Source organism: Takifugu flavidus, chromosome 8 (assembly GCF_003711565.1).
Source record: "Takifugu flavidus isolate HTHZ2018 chromosome 8, ASM371156v2, whole genome shotgun sequence".
NCBI lineage: Eukaryota > Metazoa > Chordata > Actinopteri > Tetraodontiformes > Tetraodontidae > Takifugu > Takifugu flavidus.
This window is the reverse complement of record NC_079527.1, coordinates 98574-115126: the sequence shown is the minus strand read 5'-3', so window position 1 is coordinate 115126 and position 16553 is coordinate 98574. Positions and strand designations below refer to the sequence as shown.

The window sequence follows — 16553 nt, the reverse complement described above, 5'->3', positions numbered from 1 at the left end:
TCAACCCTGCCGTTGAATCCTAATGCTACTTTAGCCTCCGAACGTGGACGCTCGCATCTCTGAACCAATCAGAGATCAGCCTCCATAAACCTGCTGAGCGAATCGTAGTAGCATCAAAGACCAGCAGGTCCCCTTTGATGTCCATTTCCAACACAGATAAACTATTTCCACAGGTTAATATTTGGGCGTTGATGCATCAAATGAAATATTTTATCCTACATTTAGGCAGGTTTTTATGCTTAAACATGCAGCAGCTTCCCATTGTCATGGGACGAGAGCGCGGCTCTCCACACAACACTCTGCTGAACGCTGTCACTTTTGGATCCAACCCTCTGAAAGTCCTACAGATCCTGGTGGGATTTCTTGCTTCACTTCATCCTCGGCATCAATGCTGACATCACTGGTGGCCTCTGTGGATGATGTCATCCTCGTGCCAATATGATGGGCTTTATTTACACACACACACACACACACACACACACACTAGCCATGCGTGTTGGGTGTGTGTGCCAGAAGTCATTTGTTTGTCTTTAAGCACCAGCTAAACTCCTTTTTAAGCAGTTGATAATAGAAAGATTAGCATCTCAAAACCACAAAAGAGCTTTTTAATCAAACCTTAGAGTGACATACAAACACAGGTCCTGGGCCCCCCGTTGTGTGGTGTTCGGTGACTACAAAACAGACCTGTGTGTGTGTGTGTGCGTTACACTGCAGCTGAGATGCTAATGAGCAGAGCAGCTTTGCAGACTGAGAAGTCAATCTGCTCCACTTTCCCTCTAAACTTTTCCCTCCCAGCGTTCTGAGCTAAGACAACGTGTTCGAGGACACTGAGCCAACATCCAGGTCCGTTAATCAATGATTCATTTAATGAAACAAGTCAGAGCTGTGCTAACAGTTATCCTTCTATTTTGGTCAAAGGCATCTAAACACACCCTGGTTCAGGTCACAGGGGTCATCTCCATGAGTAGGAGCCTCTCCAGGACTAGAAGAGCCTCGTCCTCCCTGGACATGAAATGAATAACAGCTATGAGACTTTCCATACAGCCCGAACTGGCTGTTGCTATGGTTTCACATTAGCAGAAGGTCCCCTGGACAGGAAGGGGAACTCCCGAGGAGGATAGAGGGGAATTCCAACGTGGAGGTCATCAGAGTCAGATAGCACTGTCCCCCGCTGAGACACAGTGGACATAATGGAAGAAAGCACATGGTGAAAAAGTGAGACGGATGAATGAGCAACCGAGTTTCCAGGAGAACCGAAGAAAGAAGGCTGGGTTCTGGCCCAGCGTGTGTGGGAGGGGGCTATAGAAACATCCGGACCATCAAAGCCCGTCTCTGGTGTCCATCTGTCAGCCCTGACCTGGATCCTGTAGAACACCTGTGGAAGCCACTGAGACATACAGACACACCCCTTCACACCTGAGCCCACTGCAGCAGGGGCCTGTGTGTGTGTGTGTGTGTGTCTGTGTGGTGTAACCAGCTCCTTTATTATTCCAAACCAGCTCCTTCCCTCCTCTCCATCAGTGAATCCTGTCATATATTCAGAACAGCTGAGAATAGCACCCTACTTGACCACCGGGATCATTTGAAAAGGGCACCCAGGAAGTGTGGTGTACTTCCTGCCCCTGACCCTAACCCTCTGAGCTCTCAGCCTCTCCTCTGGAGAGTTTGCTCTGTCTGGCTCTGGTGCTCTCTTCACACCAGGCAGGATTTCCTGAACTTCCAGCAGTCTCTCTGGTAACTGAGGCCATCCAACTTTCTTCCTTTGTGCCAACATGGAGGCTTTCCATCCAGGCCCTTCACACCAGGACAGGCCTGAGGATGAGCCGGTCCACAGACACCCCCATCAGCCCGGAGGAGGGGCTGATCCACCTGAGGGAGGGGCAGAGTGATGGACAAATAGGGCAGTAAGGTGTGAACTGGCCATGAATGCATACCATTAAACTGGCAGTCCTTTAACATTTCCTGTGTGGCGGGGTGGGGAGAGGTGGAACGGTGACAACAACGCCACCTGGGGAATTTCACCCCAGGAATTAACTGGAGAACAGGCACGCGCAGATAAGTTCTATTCCAGAGGCAGAGACTGGATCAAGGGTTATGCACTACAATTTTATTTAATCCAGTACTCAACAAAATATAACTCTGCTGTATAAAAGTTAAATTAACAAAAGGGGTGGACAGGGCTGGGGCCCCACCAGCAGGTAAAACTCAATTAGGAGAGATAAACAAACTAAAAACACCCGTGCTACTGCAAACAAAACCACACACGAGGGGTGTGATGAAAACGCCCTCCACCAGGGGTTGGGTCCCCGCCGTGGCCCGCAGCACCTGTCCACAAAGAAAAGGAACAATTAAACTTTCAGTGATAAACAATTTGACGCGACGAGCACACACGCACACCTCACACAGACAGGCAAATAAATTGTGACCAGATAGTCTAAAAGAACACAACGTCAACTAAGAAACGAAAAGAAACAAAACCTAAAAAGAGTAAATATAGGTTGATGATACAATTTACACGCTGTTAAGAGTCTAAAATGAAGGCAATAACTCCGTGGTCGCCTCGGCGGCACCACTACGTCTCAGCGCCGTTTCTCCGAGCGAGGGGAGCGAGGGGAGAGAGCATGAGAGAGAGAGAGAGCGAACAGGAGAGAGTCCCGAACTAAAGGACGGAGCCAAAGCAGCAGTGGGTCCAGTAAGCGAGGTAGTCTGTGCCGACTGTATTTGGTGGCGCCACCACTCCGTGAGGGGTTCCCGTTGGGGCAACGCGACCCACCGACACCAGCCGGCAGCCAACTGCCCAGTGCAGACTAGCGCCCTTACGGCAAAGCGCCCTAGACGGAAGGATGGCGGGAGGAAGCACCGACCTTCTTGGCGCTGCCAAACAGCATGCTCGTTCTGTGAAACAGTTTCAGTTGGTCGAACTGCCCAGATAAGCTGCAACCCCGCCATACTGTCGAAGGGGGGAAAACAACTAAAGCCAGCTGGAGGCAGTGCCTTATATAAACCTTTTCTCCCCGCCCACCAATTAATGCATTATCGCCATATGGCACCTGTGCAGAGGGCAGGCCACGCCCTGCCACACCTGCATGTGAGATACATCAGGTCAGGAGGCTCCGTGGTGACTCACAGGGACACCACACGTACCAGAGGTGGAACAGATGGCCTTATGGCCGAGGAAAGACGGTTGCAGAGGTCCGGATCAATCAGGCAGAAAGAGGAGAAGACCTGCGGGACCAAAGCAGGCTGGGAACAAGTCAGACAGAACAACTCCTGTTCCAGGCTCTTTTCCTCTGTGTGCTTCCACAAGGCTACGGTCAGGACCACCCTAACCCTAACCTAACCCTAACCCTACCCCTCTGTGTGCTTCCACAAGGCTACCATCAGGACCACCCAGAGCTATGGTCAGGACCACCCTAACCCTAACCCTAACCTTTTGTGTGCTTCCACAGAGCTACAGTCAGGACCACCCTAACCCTAACCTAACCGCACTGCCAAACGGACCTTCCCCATGCAAAAATTTATTTTCCCATTCTTAACTATTCCCCCCAGTTAGCACAAAAACAACAGGACAACCTGAAACTAATCAACAAGGCCATGACAAAATATTACCCAGTACTATCTGCAATACCACATGACAGTTTCATTACATTAGATGACGACATCAATTGCCTAACCCTAACCCTCCCCTAACCCTAACCCCAACCCCAAACCCTAACCTTCTCCCACCCCTCACCCTAACCCCCAACCCCAAACCCTAACCTTCTCCCACCCCTAACCCTAACCTAATCCCAACCTTCTCCCACCCCTAACCCTAAACCTAACCCCAACCTTCTCCCACCCCTAAACCCAACCTCCTCCCACCCCTAACCCCAACCTTCTCCCACCCCTAGCCCTAACCCTAATCCCAACCCTAACCCCCAACCCTAAACCTAACCTTTTCCTCACCCCTGCCCTAACCCTAACGTTAATCCTAACTGTATGCCTACTCGCCATATCACCAAAGTCTTCTCAGACTGGGCGATTCAGCTCTCTCCCCTGTTCTGTCCGGGACTGTTCGAGCCCTGGCTAATAGCCCCCCTGGGGGCCCTAACCCTCCGCACTTCCCTGCTATCCCGATCAGTAGGCCAGTGCAAAAAAAGTTTTATCCCAACCCTAACCCTAACCCCAACCACCACCTTCCTCCCCCGTTTGTGCCTTTAATTAGTGTCATTGCAGGCTGTGGAAAGCAGGTGAAACTCCTCTTTAACCAGAACTCTGCTACATGGAGGCAGCTCAACCACTGCCGCTGTCTGACAAAGTGTGCATTGTCACGGTGACCCTCGCCTGTCAGCCCATTGTCTCCCCCCTCGTGATTGAGAGGATCTGATGGTAACTCGCAGCAACAGAGCAGGGCTCGGTGTCATGCAGGGTGGGGGTGGGGGGTGTTGGCCACCTTTTCTTCAACAAGTTCTCATGACCATCATCTTCTTTCTGATGGTGGAACTTTAAGACTCGTATATTAAAGCTTCTAATGTCTGATTTAAGCAGTAATAACTCGATTCCTTCTAAAGAGCTCTAGAGAGACATCTAGCTCCCCAGTTTATGTGTCAAAACACGCAGGAATGTGTGAAACACCCTCATGGACTTCCAATCAGTCTCGTCCATTTGAGTCAAATTTTTCAAGACTTCATCATCATCATGGAAGAAGTAGATAAAACCAGCTGGTTTTATAAGGAACTATAAAAGTAGACCGAAGCAGAGACACCTGAAGAAACGTCCTGTTGGTCCTGAAATATCGGATCTGTCCCGGAAGAGGACGCTCAGGACAGCATTAGGACCAGAAACAGAGTTGAGATCTGCCAATCAGATCAGCAGTTTGGGTGATTCAGGTCCACGAGCAGCTCTCTCTTCTAGTCTTTCTACAACTGAAACACCTGATGTGTTCTCAGTCATCCCGGTCCAGGAATCAACAAGAGGTGGACAGAGAGACGGACAGGCGGCTGCAGGCTCAGGTATGTCCTGGCAGCTTCAGGACGCGTCCAGCCAGGGCGCCGTTGTGCATCAGTGGCAGCATTGCCAGTTTTGGCCCCAATAGCAGGTTGGTTTGCCAGTGATTACAGCCAGAGGAGCTGAACATGTTGCTCCATGAAGGTACTCGTCTTGTGGTGCCAACTTCTGTGCAGCGGCACCAATCAAGAGCAATCTGCCGGGAGACAGTTGGGAGAGAAGAAACCCCGGTTCTGAGGTAAATTCTTTTGAAATTCTTTTTCTGAAATGCAAGTGTGTGTGTGTGTGTGTGTGTGTGTGGTGTGTGTGTGTGTGGGGGGGGGGGCTGGCATGTGGATGTATTGATAAAAGGGGAAGTTTGCTGGCTGCAGTTATTAATATTTGAAGGCAGCTTCCAACGGGGCTCTTTGAAGCGCAGCGGTTTGAAATATTCTGACAGGACCAGAAACACTTTAAAGCGTTGCCTAAAACCTTATCCAAGAATATTCGGATGTAAATCTGTCAATATGGTGAATTAATGTGGGATGAAAATATCCTCCAGACTTTAAAGCAGAGGAGCACAGGTCCCCCCCTCCCCTGGGACATCAGTATGAGCCCAACTTCTCCATAACCACCTCCGATACTCCAGGAACAACAGAATTCCATTTAAACACAACAGGAATCTGGTGTGAACGATCCTGATTGAACAAACATCTTTAAATCCTTCATAGGTTTCATTTTACCGCTAATACGGCCTACTAAGGCTCCAATCCTGTTGCCATGGCTACGGACACTGATTCACTGAAAGCTGTTGACCCAATCCGTGACTTGATCAGAGGAGATTTCTGGCAACGCTCTGTCCAGAGGTTTTCAACTCGTAACCGTAGCAGAGCAGCATGTTTGCCTGCATAGTCACACCCACAGGACAAGGACTTCACGGCTAATTGTCTTAGCTAGCGCTGCTTAACATTTGACAGCGTCTTCCTCCTGTCTCAGAGCTGTGAAGACTCTTATTGTCATTTTCTGTCTTCGGTGGTAAAATGCTGTTCCTGGTGCAAACACAACGTCACATACAGCTTATGTGGGTTTTGTACTGAAATCTCTGACTCCTTTTGTTTGAGGTTAGGCTGAAGACAAAGATGCTCAAGTTCTCTGTCCTTTTACAGCTCTGCCGCACCCTGACAAACCTTGTTGAGGCAAACAGAAACATGCAAGACCACCAGGCTGTGGCCACACTTGAGGCTGTAGCACCTCGCTGGCTATCACCCACCATCCTGATATCTGTGACGTCCACGTAAGAGCAGTGAAACGGTTGCACGGTGCCTCTATAGAAGACGGCCCAGTGACGCTCAGCAGGATTCATCATTAAGATTGGACCAAACAGGAGCAAGACAGGAGCAGAATGTCCACCCAAACACCTCTAAAGGGTTCTTTTTCACAGTCCAGAAGTCTCCGTCATTCAGTTCAACGCTCAGCCCTTTCAAGACATCCATGGAGACGTGGACGGCAGGGAAGAAGAGGGCAAGGCAGCCATTAAGCTGGTGTGCTGAGACCGAGCTCCAGGAGAAGAAGCAGTTCCTTCAGAGCCGTGCGAGGAGAAGAGTATTGAATTCTGTGAAGTGGGAGAAGGGAAGCATGCCAGCAGCCCCTGAAGAAGCTGCCACGAGGACACTATCCAAAGGGCCCAGAGTCCGAGTGTCCATCAGCAGAGCAACAGCAGCACCACTAGAATCCTGGTCCATGCCCTTTTCAATGGTCTCGTCACAAACATCTCTGAGAAAAACCTGCCTGAAACCTAATTCACAAAGAGGAGCAAGCATTGAGCGACATGTGCCTGCCTGAATGCTGCAGAGCTGCTGTGGACAGTCCTGATCCAACCGGGCTGCCCTGCCAGCTCGCCGCCTTGATTTGGCTCTTCCTTGAGGACGTGACTGTGCAAGTCCTCTGTAAGGCTCATCTTCACCGGAGTGTAGCATGCTTGTGCACTCGCCCAGGGTAGGGTTGATCTGTTCTTCACATGAGTCCTGGCTCATGCATTAAAAGGCTTCTGAAACCTGGTACCGGTGACGGGGTCTCTGATGGTCTTACCTGGGCCGCATCAGCCTGAACCAAGAACACGGCAGCAGTAAAATGCTGTCGGGGACACTGGGACGCCAGGACGCCAGCGCTTATGTTGAACTGTGCAAGTCCTCAGTGAGTCCAAGGCCGAGGGTTATTCCCAGACCCCTATATACTTGAGCGAGACTGTGAACAGCTCCAAAAGCAGAGCCTGCTCAAAGGGTGGTCACAGTTGACTGGACTGGTCCGGTATAAATCCGGTCCATCTGGCATTTACAGTATCCTGCTGCTCCATTTTACACCCTTAAAGGTGGAGATACTAAAGATACCAGGACTAAGCCTGGCTACAAGTTTAGGGTTTAAACAGGATACACACCATTAAAGACAGATAGAGTTCATGGGCGGGCAGGCGGGCAGAGAGAGAGAGAGAGAGAGAGAGATGTTATTCCTTCATGCATGTCTAAACTGATCCATTAGCACTAGTCTTAATGTTCAGATCGAGTCACAGTCAACAATTTCCTAAAGTAAACACACACACACACACACACACACACACACACACACACACACACACACACACACAGAGGCAGCAGCCTTCCTTTGTTGGACTGCTCTGACATTAATCCCTTGTGTGCAACTTGAGCAACATTTGTCCCCTGAAGGACCTCCAGTGCCCAAATGTGCACGTTGTACTGTTAAATGTCTGAAACAGCAACGCATAAACACTGACAGCATATGATAAGAAGCTTGGCACCATGATGGTGAATAAAGCAGCATCTCAGAGATCCGCTTGCGTTGGCTCTTATGTTTTGATTCAACAAAGAACTTGTTGCTAACGCCCAGCGGTCTCCCTCCCTGATGTCCCAGCCGCCTCTGCAGCCTTCGTCCTCCTCTGTTTTCAGCTCTGAGCAGGTTCCTCTGGTTCAGTGGTGTTAACACACGGACAGATGGATAATCCATAATCCGAAACATGGCTCCTAATCCTTCGATCAAACGCCCTGGGTCATGTGTCCAGGGTCAGGAGTCAAGCGACACGTTCTTTATACAACAGCCACGCTTGAACCTGACAGGTGGTGTCTCAGACCCCCCCATCCCCGCCACATGACCAGCGTTCATCTCTCATCACCTCCTCCTCTGCTTCCATCGCTGCTTTGACGCTCAGCACGACAGGTCCACCCTGAGGAGAGTTTCTCCTCGCTGGTCTCAGGATGGATCCAGCCACCAGAGGCCGCTCTGTGTCTTCTGCCGTGGCTAAATGAATTTCAGCGTGTTATTGACCTCATCTCTGACTCTGAGGGACAGATGGGGAAAACAAAACTAACATCTGGCTCGTGTGACACGGCTATTGGAGCTCATATCTGTGTTACGTTTGTGGTGGTTGTGATGCAGCTGATGGACATCAGGTTTGCACCAGCACAGCAGCTTGTTTCAGCCTCGTCCCACAAATATCTGAACACAGTGAGCGACACCATGCCGATGTTCTGATTCCAAACAGACTGTAGAAGACAAAATCTGATCGCATAAAGCTCAATCAGCCTCCTGAAATCCAGATTGATTTTTGAGGAGTCAAATTTAAACCTGTTTCTTTCCCAATGTGCAGTTCTCATGTTTTTGACCCCATTTTTATGGATCAACATATTTCTGGTTGAATCAGTCTCTTTCTGCAACCTCTTGCACCAGCAGCCTCTCCGACATGTGGTCATCATGGCGGCTGTTTGTGGTGGAAGATGGTCCACGCAGCAGGAAGGAGAGCCTCCACGAGAGCCTGCGTCAGCACAGCTTCAGCTGTGTGAGTTGAAGGAAGCAGCATTCTTCTCCAGCTTTTGATCCGTGAAAGAAGCCTAAATCAGGAAGTTGTGTGGAACAATCCGCCTCACCAGGCCAGCCTGGCCAAGGCTTGGCTGATTGATTACTGATTAATTGATCAGGAATGAAGGAACTCTGGCAGACAGATAAAGCCTCGGGCTCCGGGGCTGGAACTGCGCGCGGCACATTTCTACTCTCTGCACAAATCAGCCTGGACGCTGGCCTGTCCTCTTGAAAATGACAGTTAGAAGTGTCTGAAAGCTCTGATTTAGGATGCAGATCTGAGATGTGCAGCGAGAGAGACCCTCTGTGTTGTCCTCTATAAGTGTCTGAAAGCTCTGATTTAGGACGCAGATCTGAGATGTGCGGCGAGAGAGACCCTCTGTGTTGTCCTCTAGAAGTGACTGAAAGCTCTGATTTAGGACGCAGATCTGAGATGTGCGGCAAAAGAGACCCTCTGTGTTGTCCTCTAGAAGTGTCTGAAAGCTCTGATTTAGGACGCAGATCTGAGATGTGCGGCGAGAGAGACCCTCTGTGTTGTCCTCTAGAGTGTCTGAAAGCTCTGATTTAGGACGCAGATCTGAGATTTGCGGCGAGAGAGACCCTCTGTGTTGTCCTCTAGAAGTGTCTGAAAGCTCTGATTTAGGACGCAGATCTGAGATGTACAGCGAGAGAGACCCTCTGTGTTGTCCTATGTGATTGAGCTTGGCCTGACAGCGAATGTGAGGAAGAAGATGTTGTTCTTGGGTCATAAGGAGGGAGGACAGAGACTGAGGAAACAGGCTTGTTCTCCTAATCAACATGCACATCTGCAGTTTTCAAATGGATTTACGGGAGCAGGCGTCCTGCAAGCACTAAAAACAGAGTCGCAGGAACTCTCTGGTGCAAGTTTTAATAATCTGTTACCAATAAACTCTTGTGGAAACAGCCAGGTTGAAAAGAACCAAACAACTTAACTCAAACCAGTTGGAGGATAAATATACAGCGAAGAGGTGGACATTCTTCTTCCGTCCAAGATTAGGGTTTAAGGAGATACACCCCTAACAGTGTGTGTGTGTGTGTGTGTGTGTGAGAGAGAGAGCAACAGAAACAACCTGCCACTCAGCTATTTCTCGGTGACCAAAGCCAACACTGATGAAGAGGACATACGAGTGAAAGCGAGGTTAATGGAGGCTTCCTGTCAGCCCTCTGACCTCTGACCTCTCTGTCATGGGGGGGGGGGGGGGGGTCAGAGACAGCAGGACTTCCTGTGTAAATAACCTACCGGTATCTACAGGAAAACACTGGTCAAGAGACACGCTCGTGTGCTCGTGTGGGTAGGCTAAGCTACCCCATGACCCTGCAGGGACATAAAGATCAAGAAAAAATATATGTATAATTTCTGGTTCCCCTCTAGCCTCTGGTCATTCTGTGCTTGTGTCCACGTGCACACAAGCACAGGAGCATCTCAGACAATCAGACATTCCAGGTATGAACACGTTAACATCTCCCAGACCAGCTTGACTGTGACGTGTGTGTTGCTGCACTTCTACATGCTGCAGCTCCACCTCACAGGAATGCAAATCTGGATCTTCTCCACTCAGTGGCCATGAATTACCCTTGCTCTTAATTAGTAACACTGGACCTGTCTGTTGCCATGGTTACTGCGCTCTGATCAGGGGAAAACGGTCATGAGATGCACACACATATATGTGCATCCGTACATCCATCCATCCATCCATCCATCCATCCATCCATCCATCCATCCATCCATCCATCATCCATCCATCCATCCATCCATCCATCCATCCATCCATCCATCCATCCATCCATCCATCCATCCATCCATCCATCCAGCCATCCATCCATCCAACACACCGCTCAATATCTGTGAAACAGATCAATTTTCCCACCTCCATCCTCCACTAGCGGCTTTTTAACTTGTCTTTTGTTGAGCTAATGACCCTCTCCCCCTCATTTCCCATGTCTTCTGCATGTGTGTGCATGTGTTTGGGTAAGAAAAGTGTGTGTGGTCTGACTGATGGCCATTCTGTTTGTCAGGACGTATAAAGAGGGGAGGCAAAGTGAAAGGAAAGAACAAATGAGCCAAAATGGAGAGAGAAAGAGAAAAGGGGGTGGTTGGGGGTGTGGGGTGGGGGCAGTGTTGAGGGTTGAGGAAAGGGTCAGTCTCATTTGCAGCTCATTGAGTAGAAACAAGCTTCCTTTGATGGATGGGATGGAGGGTCGCAGATCTGTGTGTGAGTGTGTGTGTGTGTGTGTGTGTGTGTGTGTGTGGTGGGGTGGTGGTGGGGGATGGAGGGGGGGGGTCCAGACTCTACAGCTGTGCCACACAGTTGCAATCATCACTGACATTTTTAAAATGGTGAAACCCATCAGAATGGCTGTGAGCTGCAGACAGTGTCTGAGGGCTTCAAGCTAATTGTTGGCTTTAAATTGTGCCTCTTTAAACCTTGTAAAAAGTGTAAAGAGCTTATCTTTTAGTTTCCACAGAGGAAAAGAAGACACAGAGAAGGCTTTGTTTGAAAGCCTTTGATCATGTGATTGGCCAGGGTTAATCAGCAGACCAGATTATGAGCAGTCCAACTGTAAGCCTCAGCTTTGATGCTCAGTCAAAGTTGCCTTTGTCTCTTCATTGTGAGAGTCAGACTTTCTCATCAGACGTCGGCCTGTCGTGCTGAGACCAGCATGAGTGAAGGCGGGCTCACGATGTCATGGGTTGTTCAGGGATGATGATGATGTCACAGCGGCATGGGGGCCAACTTCTATGAAACTAAAGGAAGTGTGTGGTCTGATGTGGAGTGGCTGCAGAGTTTTCAACAGAACATAAGAGACGCCACATATAAAATCACACCGCGTCACAAAGTTGATGGTCAGAAATGTCTGGGTGGGGAATCATGTGTTACCTCTTCTCAGCTCTGTCAGCAGATTCAGTTGGTGAAGGTAGCACGCCCCCCGGGACAGGATGCTAGCTCCCAGGGGCTAACCTGCAACCACACAGAGTCCGTGTCCATGTGTCCCAGCCTTTTTGCATTGACCAATTTATCTTTGTTGAAGTAAGCGTGAGACTTTCTGCAGCTTTGTCACCATGTGTTCAGAATCCCCATCAGGATATCTTGATTCTGGAACCCTGTGGACTGGAACCTTCTGCAGACTCTGCAGTAGAGTCCAATCTGCAGACCAATTTTTCTTCCTGTCAATGGTATCGACAGCGTGGTGGAGCCTCAAAAGAAAAACAGTCCGCGGTAAATGTGATTAATGTCCCCATTGTTTTTGCAGCATAAAGTCCTGAATTTACACGGTTGCTCAGTTTGTGTTGTGTGTCCGGACAAGCTGCGCTGCTGCACAGCAGGTGTTCAGAGGAGTTAAGCAGGGAAGAGAACAAAAGTCTCAACCATGAAGATTCAATTACCTCCACTAACCATCTAAATACAGCATGACCCCAGGAAAGTGCAAGACAGAAAAACACAGTTTGAACATCTGAAATGTGGAGTTGGAGGAAGGATCAGAGGATTGGATCAGCCTGATGAAGGATGGGTGTAATGGGACAGATGAATGGCGGCAGAAAGACCAGAAGCACACAAGTAATTTCTCAGCATGAGTGTGAAGAGCAGAGAGGGTGAGAATACAAGTGGGTAAATGCTGGGACAGCCTGTCAATCAGATACAGTCTGACTGACATGCAGACATGAGGACTGAAAGTGGGAATGTTGTCAGTGTCGTGGTTGCTGCTTCATTATCTGATCATCTGGATTTCAGCTCTCGCTCCCCTTCCAGCTCCTGACATAAACCACATCTGCATCCAGCCAAGCAACAGTGAGGTGGGCGGGACCCTGGCGTTCCAGACACAGGACCAATGAGCCGCTGACAAGATCTTGTGCCTGTGCAAAATGGGGAAAACTGAGTCTTTTGGCTCATTCAAAAGAAACTCGCTACCATCTTCCCTCACTGTCATCTTCTCCTCCCTTGTTTTGCCCAGTCTACAGTGAGGAGCTCTGCCAGTAGCACCCCCCCCAATACCCCCGGTTTTAAGTTTGTTTTTGTCATCATGCCGTCCTGCTTTGATTTCCCATCTGACTCCACAGCTGAAAGTGCGTGGTCATTCCAATAATCCCCCATCTCACCTTTTTTCCCAGTCACATCTGTTATCCTGGTAGTTTCACATCTCCACCAACCTCCCCAACAACAATATAGTTTGGGAGATCAAGTGCAGTCGGTCAACAGAGCTCGTCCATGTCAAGCACAATATGTGCCTCAATCTCTGAAGTGAAGCCTATGAAGCAGCTCTTCTTCTGGTTCTGGTTCTGGTTCTGGTTCTGGTTCTGGTTCTGTACAACACACAACTGCTGCTCTGTGTAAAACAAAACTCCAAGAAGCAATGTGAAAAATGTTAAATACTTCTGTGACAATACACCTTTCCAGTCCCACCCACTTTTAGAGTGATATTCTCTCCTTTTGGAAACATTTCTGCTTCCAGCATCCACATTCTGTTACTGAAAACGGACCCAGAAGTTTGGAGTGAGTGGTGATCCGAGAAGGCTGCTAAATGCATCACCAGCCATGTTTGTACATTATAGCACAGTGCATGAAACCGTTCGACCGCTTTTTGCTGTATCTTGTAGTGTTGTGTGCAATTTATCACGCCTCCCCAAGGTCAATCGCAGCATGACCTCAACACTTTCCTCAAGTCTTGCTTTGGATCCTGGTCAACTTGGATCATTCGGCACGTTGAATTCAAGGAATGGAATGCGCTTATGCGCCTAATTCACAGTCATTTAGTTCTACAAAGTTTCCTTAAGAAAATGCGAGGTTTCCTGATGTTCCCGGAGGAAGATTCAGTCCTGAAACCTTTGACTACATCTTTGCTTCCTCTGCCCCCCTTGCTGCTGCAGCTGCTGGTGGCCACGCCCCTATCCATGTGAACTGACGCAACAGACTGTGAGTGCTGTGATTGGTTCCTAGATAAGCCCCGCCCCCGTAGTTCGACATTGAGGGGAGAGCTTGAGTCAGTCAGAGGGAGGAAGGAAGGAAAGAAGGGGGAGAAGGGGGGGGAGTGAAAGTGGAGATCCTGGCAGGCGGACTTGTTGCAACAGATGATCCCAATAAGGGCGGCTGAGAGGCGGCTGCACTGACGCCGCTGGGGAAGGGAGGAGTGTCCGAAAGTCAGGAGAAAAGACCCACCTACCAGCCCTGTTCCGTCCCGACGGTCTGCGGACACGAGAACAAGTTGGGCTGAGGGGGGAGGAGATGATTGTGTGACCCGAACCTCCATCCTCCTCCTGCTCGGGGGACAGAGGGGAGAACACCTGCTGCCACCGAGGAGCCCCGGAGACAGGAGGCGCAGCGGCAGATAGAGGTACGCGCTTGTTCCGGTTCAACTTCACCGCTACTGGGGGTGCGTGCATGTGAGCGTGTGCTACTCAGTTATGCTCTAATTCGCTGTTTGTCAGTTCCTCTGTGTGTGTTTGTGTGTGTGTGTGTTTATTGCTTCCTACTCGCGGAGCACGTGGGAGTGTGTTGTAGCTGCTGAGGGCAGGCAAAAGGAGATAGTGAGGGAGGTGAGGAGAGAGATGGACTGGGGAGTCCAGGGGAGAAGGGAAGGTGCTCCACCCTGCCGGGGTTTATGGTGGAGGCTTCCATAATAAAGGGATGGCTTTAGTAACAAAACAAGGGGCACGAGAGGAGTTTAGGTTCTGCCTGTGAGTTTAGGTTCTGCTGCTGAGTTTAGGTTCTGCCTGTGAGTTGAGGTTCTGCCTGTGAGTTTAGATTCTACCTGTGAGTTTAGATTCTACCTGTGAGTTTAGATTCTGCCTGTGAGTTTAGGTTCTGCCGCTGAGTTTAGGTTCTCCTGTGAGTTTAGGGGCTATGACGCCACCTGGCCCAGATCCGGTGGGCCAGTCCCAGCAGAGGGCTGAGGTCCCTACGGCGATCCCTAACCCTTCCTCCTGCCACCGTGTCTTCAATAAAAACACTCTCTTTGCAGTAGAAACTACCAAAAACTACATAAAACTTAAAAATAAAAAATAATTGAAAGTAATTTGGGTTCAATCTCATTCAGGATCATATTTGATCTTCAAATTCAACAGCAACAGATCTGGTTTATGTTCCTAATGTCATAAACATGGTGGGGCTAAATCGCAGGATGGCTACAGGTAAGACATGGAGGGAAGGCGCCCGTGTCAGAAAGGTCAAAGATGAGGAGGAGGAGCCACAGCCTGACCTCTGACCTCTGACCTGTGTTTGTGGTTGCTTCCCTTGCTGTGTACGTATATTAAAACGCATCCATGGGCGTTCTACATTCCCCTGAGTAGAATCTTGGTTTTCTTTAAATGCAGCAGGCCGGGGCAGCGGTGAGCACCGTCACCCTCGTGTGTGAATTTGTGTGTGTGGGAGGGGCTAAGCTGCCCCTGGGTGTGAGTGGACGCCGTGTGGCCTGGCAGGGCGTCCCAGCTGAGTGGATGGATGTGAAATCCATAAATATGTCCAGCCCCCGCTGCTGGAAACTGCCCCCGCCGCCTGATGCTCCCCCGTCACACACACACACACACACACACACACACACACACACACACATATCAGAGTTCATCAGGTTTTGGCGGTGCCAAGCGTGAACATGCCCTCCCCTTGACGTGAAGGCTCTGGGCTCCAGGCTCTGAAATATGGGTGCCCCCTTCTTTTGCCGGTGACACCATTTGATGTCAACGTCTGCTGTAGGGCCCAGAGCTGCTGGTTTCACTTCCTGGACGCCTGCCTGGCTCGTTACAAGGACAATTCCCAAGAATGTCAGCGATATCTTTTGGAAACTTTATATATTGTTTACAGATTGATCACGTGTGTGTGTGCATGTGTGTGTGTGTTCATTACTTAACTTCTATCTTTAGCCGGTAAAGATCTGAAAATAAACTGGAGCACCATCAGAAGATGCAGCTCAGGGCAGGAACGTCACCTGAAGCTGCCTGTCTTCCTGGCTCTTTTGTGACCTTCTGTTCGTTCTCTTCCTGCATCTCCGGGATCTTCAAACCTCTCTTCATATGTCATCAGCTGCCTCCTCACACAACAACAGTCCCATTTATGTCTGTCAGCAAAACCTTCTGAAGTTTATCGGCAAAACAAAATGCACATGAGGTGCCTACGCTGGTTGGATGACAGAAATGATGGCTGAAAACGGTGGAGGTGTGTGAACATTATCTTTAATCGAGCAGCTATGTCTTGTCTTTGAGGACGTGTGAGCAGCAAATGAAGACAGAATGCTGAGCAATGAGACACAGGAGAGGATGTCCTCCACTGTAACGTCTTCATGGGGGAGAGAGAGAAAGTCTCTTGTGCCTCTTATCACCATCATCTAGTGATCAGATTAACTGGTGAACAGATGGGTGTCTTTTATACATCTGCTGACCACAGAACAGGACATTTAGCTGGAAATGGTACTGGGACACTTTCAATCGCATTAGCTGGGCTCTGAAACAGACCATGACGTGACACGGCTCTTATGTAAAAGGCACGTTTCTTTGTCCTGGTTACAGACGCTTGCATGCGACTGTGGGCTTTACATTTGAACAACTTTAGATGAGGTTGACAACCAGGTTTCAGGCACGAAGCCAACGGCTGCAGAACTGACTGGTCATGGAAGACATCTCTCGTCTGTTCCCATGTCCAAAACAGCCTTTCCATCAATCGTTAATGAGGTGGGAGCCAGAAACACGTGTGTAGCGCCCACTGCTGTCTATA

The 16553-nt window shown here is 49.5% G+C and overlaps 1 protein-coding gene and 1 long non-coding RNA gene across 8 annotated transcripts in view; one reads left to right on the top strand and one right to left on the bottom strand.

Moving 5' to 3' along the window:
- Positions 1-2092: 2092 nt before the first annotated feature.
- On the bottom strand, positions 2093-3075 carry LOC130530096 (uncharacterized). Its single transcript, XR_008951737.1, has 2 exons — positions 2865-3075; positions 2093-2325 (listed from the first exon to the last, which is right to left on the bottom strand). It is a non-coding gene; the product is annotated as an uncharacterized LOC130530096 (long non-coding RNA).
- Positions 3076-13843: 10768 nt separating this feature from the next.
- Positions 13844-16553, top strand: part of LOC130529720 (extracellular sulfatase Sulf-2-like) — a 31525-nt gene continuing 28815 nt past the window's right edge. For 5 of the 7 annotated variants that reach the window (XM_057040225.1, XM_057040221.1, XM_057040223.1 and 2 more), the window contains exon 1: positions 13844-14181. The gene's annotated coding sequence lies outside the window, so the exon portion shown is untranslated. Of the gene's footprint in view, positions 14182-14203; positions 14221-16553 lie in introns of those variants that run through there. The other 2 variants (XM_057040222.1, XM_057040220.1) reach the window with 2 other exon arrangements.